Here is a 6,774-nt window from a genome sequence, read left to right on the forward strand (position 1 = left end):
CCTCCTCTTCCTCCTCCTCCTCCTCCTCTCCCTTCTCCTCCTCCTCCTCCTCCTCGGCCCGACCGAAGACTAAATCTAAGAGCTTTCCTGGCAGACGGCGACGCGTCCTTGTCTCGTCCTCTGTTACAGGAAGAGGCCTGTAATCAGCTCTGCACAGAGGCTGCTGGGCCGACTGGCAGGAGACCAGGTGAGCAGAGGTAAACGAGACGCGATGAAGCAGCTGTGTGGGATTTTACATTCATTATTCAATACAGGGAAATATTTCACCCAGTATTTGATTAAAAACACACAAAATGAGAGTTTAACACTTGTTTTCTCAAGTGATTAACTCATATTTTAGTAAAAAAAAAGAAATTGTCTTCTATTTTTGGACGTTTTCTCACACTAAACCTTTTTATTATCTTCTTTGATTTGTTTTGTTTGCAGAACTTTCCTTCCTTTTCCTCTTTCCACTGATTAATTTGGCTCATTTATCATTTTCTTCTACGCTGACGCTGTTAACACCTCCCAGGTTGCGTCGGGGTTACGTGAGGTTATCGAAACAATTTAAATCAGCCTTTAATTCATGAATGTGTTCAGCGTTTTACAAAGAGGACAGGAAAGCTTCTTAGCACCTGATGCTGCAGATACTGAGGCTGTTTGAATAAAATGTCTTTAAGAGGAAGTGAAGAAGGGAGTTTCAAAAGAAGAGCTTTCGTCCGTCTGGAGGTTTGAAAGGTCATTAAATGCTTTCTTTTATCACGAACACTGAAAATTCTCAATTCTGATTGGCTGGAAGATAAAAATTAAGGATGAGTGGAGCTAAACAAAGCAGAAATTCAAGATATTTTACTTGACTACATTTGTATTCAGACAAGCTGGAACGACGTCGACACAAAGCTGAAATCAGGCCGACATTACGCGACTCTCACAGGACGGCGTTTACAGAGATTAGAGAGATTTTTTGGCTTTGTTTTATATTCTTTGTTTGTTTTAAGACACAGAGATAATCTCACAATCGCCAGAATAAATGTTGGTATTGAAGATTTCGGAAATTCTCTTTAGGTTCATCTTTCTCTCGCCGCCGTCCTGCCAGTGGAGAAGTGTCGATCTCAGAATGTGACGTAACCTGGAGGACAGTTAAGGTGGAACGCTCCTAAAGCTTAGTTCCATATAAATGCAGGATAATTTGTTGTTTTGTCGTTAGTGAAAAACAACATTGACCTTGAAGTTGAAAAAGGAGCCTCATATAAGAAACAATACTCCTGAGATCGACACTTCTCCACTGGCAGGACGGCAGCGAGCGGAACAAGCTACTGCTAACATGAGTTGTTCAAAAACCTTCTTTTTAGTAAACTCTGTGTACACAAACAATGTTCTCAATGCTCGTGTTCATGTGTAGAGACCCTGGTGATACTACCAGCAAAGTTTCATGTTGAGTCGAGACTTCTTACTGTTTTAAATATAGAGATTTTGATGCTAGCGTAAAAGTGCCCGTAGCACTCCCATTGAAAATGAGTTTGAGCTGAAAACGAAAATATGGTAAAAGTTAAAAGTGCCTCTTTCATCGTAATTATGCTTTTACATGAAGGTTTGACTCATATACATTCACAAATTAATGTAAATTACCTGATTTGAGTGACTCAAAGTTGCAGCGACACGATTCTGACTTAATAAAACAGTTTCTGCAGAGAAAGGAATGAAGACTAAAAAACTTTAGAATTCACAGGAACAATTTTCCAAAAGTGATTCCTGCAGACCTGACACACACACACACACACACACACACACACACACACACACACACACACACAGCTAACCTACCTGCCACTCTGTATGTGTCACCTGGGCTTTGTGCTGTCTCAGGCTCTGTCAGATTTTTTCCTGCTGAGGCGTCGAGGAGCTCGTCACCTCCACCGGCTTATCTGCCGTCCTCTCCCCGACGACAGGGACTCAGGCTGGTCCGAGGTCTGCCACTGTCGCTCAGATCGCTCCTTCTAAGAAACTCTGGAGACTTTTTCTCTGCAGCCGGTGTGGAGAAGAGTTTCTGAAATCAGAGGAAAGAAAGTTTCAGGAACATCCTGTGTGCCTGACGATGTCTCGTTTTAAGATTAGTTTAATTACTTCGCCTCGTGTCTACAGACCGGGAGACTTTTTCAGATCACAATTAAAAAATAAACCAACAGCTGAAGAACTTGTCTGACAGCTTCTGCCACCACACCTCTCTGCTGCTGCACCAGGTGAAGAAGAAGAAGAAGGAGAAGATAAAAGTGTAGAAGAAGAAAAGAAGACGCAGTTCAATTAAGGACAGGTTCAGGGTTTACTGAGGAGTGTTATCAGCTAACGCTAGCCTGGTTAGCAAAGGTATACGTCAGCAGCTTCAGCGTCACGTTGATGGTGCCATTTCTACACAATGTGTCTTTAACTGTGCTATCATTTGGGATGCTAAAATCTGACAAATATATAAGCATATAAGATGTTTGTGCAGCTTATTACAACAAGTTTTTATTATTCGGTGACGACCTCCAGCCCAGGAGACGACGCTTCGTGTCCCGAGTGGAACCAAGAGTCAACGCCAGCTTTTATTTTGAAGCTACAGAGCGTAACTTCCTGGAGGAAGACAGCTGATTATTGAGTTTCATGCTAAGATCCAGAAATGATCTTTACGAGGTACGAGGAACACGTTGAGCTCCTCATATTCACATATTTACTTTTTCTTTTGCATATTTTCTTCCAAATTTGTGCTACGTTTGGAAGAAAAAACCTGACGACAGATTGCCAAAGATTTCCATCACGGTCCAATTACTCCACGTCCGCTTTTGTGCAAAACGGTGGGCGACAACTCTCACACTTAACGAGGACGTGAAAACCTTCTATTAACGCTGGAAGGCGGCGCTCCGACCTCGCTGCCGCTGATTAATCTCACGGAACGAGCTTCTGCAGCGGCAGAAAAGAAGAAAATGTGTCGCCGTTCTTGTCATTTCTGGCTGCTCGGTGTGACACCGTGTTCCTCTGCAGAATGAAAAGAAAGAAGATGTGAGAGGAATAATTAAGGACGGAGGAGTTTCCATTACATCTGCTCTGCTCGACACGAGGCCCCTGAACGCAGCATCGGAGGGGCCTTTTCACAGCAAAACAAAGAGTATCGATCGAGCCAGACTCAAGTGTGGGATCAATCGTTGTGGCATTTACTGTGAGCTCTGTGAAGCTGCTGCTGGACTGTGTTTGTTCATGTGTGTATATATCTGTGTGATGTGTGATGTGTGTTTGTGTGAAGTGATGCCGAACGTTCAGATTCTGTGAATTAAACATATACAGACACGTTATTTCACAAACGTCCTCCAAAGTTTGAGGAAACATCACGTAGCTGGTGTTGAATCAATTAAAATATTCTCTCGTCTTCTGTCGACAGCCTAGCAACGTATTCTCATGTTGTTGCTATGGTAACGATCACCTGCCAGCAGTTGACGAAAAAAAAACCTGATGCAGTAAAACTTGCTATAGTCAAGGGACACATTCTTTTTTCTCCTGCGATGGCGCTCAGTTGCCGACAACGCTCGTTAGCTTCATTAGCCAGCTGCTAACGGCTAACGAGCTCTCCTCCCGTCGAGCTAATGGAGCTAGGAGCTAACAGCTAACAGCTGAGCTAAACACACAGTAGGACGTCAGCAACTGTTGGGAAATAAATGTGTGAGTATTTCAGCAAAGTTCCTTTAATGCAACTATATTAAATAATAAAGCAAACAAATAACATTTAGATTTTGGGGACAATTTCACTCAAAACTTTCTTCAGGATGATTCAGGGGTGATGAAGAAAATATTTATCTTAATATTTCTATACATATGTATGTTTATATAATATAATTATATTATTCACATGAAGATATTTTGTCTGGTTTCTGAATGAAACTGATTTATTTTTAGTTTCATTCCTGCAATATTTTACCACATTGTCCTGGATCTTTCTCAGCTGGAGTTTCAATTTCATTTACTTGTTATATATTTCTTTGCATGTTTTCTATTTTCTTCTTGTACATCACACAAACACATATTTAGCATTTTATGTAGCGTTTGTTCTCCATATTTTCTAAAACAAATGCACGTAGAAATCAATAAATAACAATAAGGTGTGAAACTGATGGAGGCTGAAGCTCTAGCTTTTTATAAATACCCTTGTTACACAATGTGTTTGTGGGTCACTGGGTTTAAAGAGCGACTGAACACCTCCATCACCTGCTGGGTGGTGCTGCACCTGTAACCACACCTGACAGTGATGTCACTACGCCGCTGCACCACCTCAGCAGGACGAGACGTCAAAGATTAGCTTCCAAAACTGACCAGCGCTGTTAAAACATCGTTAAGAGATGCAGCTGATTATATAACGAGTGCCCCGCCCCTCCTGTCCCGCAGAGGAAACCCCGAGTGTGTGTGTGTGTGTGTGTGTGTGTGTGTGTGTGGAGGCCGACTCTCTTTAAGCAGTGGAGGAGTGAGTCCTTTAGCTCCGGCTGCCAAGGACAGGATTACCCAGCAGACGGCCGTCACCTCGCTCTGACCCGCAGAGACTCTTCAGAGGACGCTCGACACCGACACCTCCGTCTGAACCCTGCTCACCTGCAGCCCAACCTTTAAAACCTGATGTCAGCGAGTCGGTCTGAGAGGATTTACAGCAAAAGACAGTTTATTTTGTTGATTGTTGATTTAATTCACTAAAGACAGATTTGTTGTGCTGGATGCAGCAAAAATAAAGCGAGTAATGAAGGATTTAGTGTCTATCTTTCACCTTCAAGTGTGTTTGGAGCGACAAATATGGAGAAATCAGACTGTAATCATCTTTTTCTTCCACTAGAGACTCAAAGATCACTCCACTGTTGTCCATAAACACACCAGTGAGCCCTGCTGTTGCACTGAATCCTACACACACACCATCCTGCTGCATAAACACACACCGGAGCGTCAATCCGCCGCTGAACATAATCCCCAACAGATGCACTTTTGCAAGTTTTAAGGGCTGTTTTCAGTAGAAACCAATGAACACGGAGCTACGAGCCACAAACAGGAAGTCAGACAGCATTAAATATATAATTTGTTCCTGCGTTAAAGGTGCTGTTTGTAAGAAATGTTGATTTTTGAGTCTCGCGTTGGGACGGCGGCCGACCCGTCCTACAATCCTGAAGCAGAACGAGACTCAAAAATCAAGTTGTTTACTTCCATTTTTCCCCAAATATTTCCAACAACGTCTGAACCGGAGGAATCTGTAATTTAACTGTGTTTCATGTGGTCTCCTTTCATTAGCATCACGTCTCCTTCATCACTTCTAGCGATCAATTCTTACAAAATACGTGAAACAGACGATAAATCAGAGAATGAGGCAAACTAGTTTAAACTAGCCACTCTGTAGGTCACTACAGCAGTGCTTTATATAAAGGACCTTCTAATAAGTGTTAGTTAATACATAATAAAGCCCTAATAAGTGTTTATAATATGCTTATTAATAATAGGATGGTGGTAACAGTATAATAAGGAAGTTTATCATAAGACTATAAGGGATCTTTTAATAAATGGGGTTTTGTTCCAGTAGCTAGCATAGCTAACAGCTAATACATGTATTATAAGTGTGTATTTATCTTAATAAAGAACAAAAAGCTAAATAAAAAAAAAATACAATATAGGTTCATTATTAACAATTTGAAGACTCACAGGCTCTTTTTTAGTGTTCTTAAACTGTGTTTTTAGAACATTAAACGTCTTAATCTGATAATAAATGTGTTTAAAATGCTTTAATTAACATGTTTAGTCTTTTTTAAAGTATCTTATAAAGACCGTATTAAATATTAACCACCAGCTGTGATCACACACGTCATCAATCTTCATCAGCTGTTGTTATGACTGACCGAGCGACGTGATGTTCTGTGCCGATCACACTGATTGATCAGAAGAAAAACAGAACAACATCAACCTCACCTGATCGCTCTGAAGCCGCTGATTGGTTGTTTACTCGTCCGTCCATCCTCGCGACCTGAAGGATGAAAAAGAAGATGAAGATGAAGAAAGGACAAAAACAAAAACAAAAAGCTGGATCCATTTTTTAAATATTTTTCTTTGTTTGGCCGCTAAAAAGCGATTTAACAGCGACCGTCCACTAAAGAGCCTTTCATCATTTTCTATTGTCTCGTCACAAACACACAACCGACCGACCAGCTGCACAATTATGCATCCAGACACACACACACACACACTTGCAGCTATAAATAGTCGGCGACGTGTTTGTCTTCAGATGCATCACATCTCTCTCTCTCTCTCTTCTTGTCAGCTCCCTACATTTCTTTTCCTCCCTCGTTCTCACCTTACCTCACCCGTCTCTCCTCTCCCCTCTCAGCCAGAATACTAATAAACCTCCTCCTCCCTCCCTCCTTCCTTCCTCCCCTCTCAAGTTTTTATTCCTACACAAGCTCATATTCTCCCCATAAATTTTCTCTGCTTCAGTTCGTTGTCCTCATCTCCCGGCATGACTCACAGTCTTCACCCTCTTTTTCTTTTTTTTATTTCATCCCTCCATCCCGTCGCTCTCTCGGGCAAGTTTTTATTTGGAGAGCGTCCACGGTTGCTTTCTCTACTTCCTCCTTCCTCTCTAATTCCCCATCCCCCTCTTTTTTTTTCTTGACTTCTGAATCTGAAGCAATATTTTTACTGCTGTCAACAAAACGTAACATCTGCAGCAGTTCACAGACGCATCACAACATTTTACATCAGTTTTATATTCATAAACACACATTTATTAAAATGATCTCATCAGAT

The 6,774-nt window shown here is 41.6% G+C and overlaps 1 long non-coding RNA gene across 2 annotated transcripts; it reads right to left on the reverse strand.

Annotated features, from left to right (window-relative positions):
• Nucleotides 1-27: 27 nt before the first annotated feature.
• Nucleotides 28-6,316, reverse strand: LOC115579496 (uncharacterized). 2 transcript variants are annotated; one of them, XR_003983661.1, is made up of 4 exons: nt 5,941-6,316; nt 1,804-2,026; nt 1,609-1,664; nt 28-220 (listed from the first exon to the last, which is right to left on the reverse strand). It is a non-coding gene; the product is annotated as an uncharacterized LOC115579496 (long non-coding RNA). The 2 variants fall into 2 exon arrangements; XR_003983660.1 differs by lacking the exon at nt 1,609-1,664.
• Nucleotides 6,317-6,774: the final 458 nt, after the last annotated feature.

This window comes from Sparus aurata, chromosome 3 (genome assembly GCF_900880675.1).
Source record: "Sparus aurata chromosome 3, fSpaAur1.1, whole genome shotgun sequence".
Classification (NCBI taxonomy): domain Eukaryota; kingdom Metazoa; phylum Chordata; class Actinopteri; order Spariformes; family Sparidae; genus Sparus; species Sparus aurata.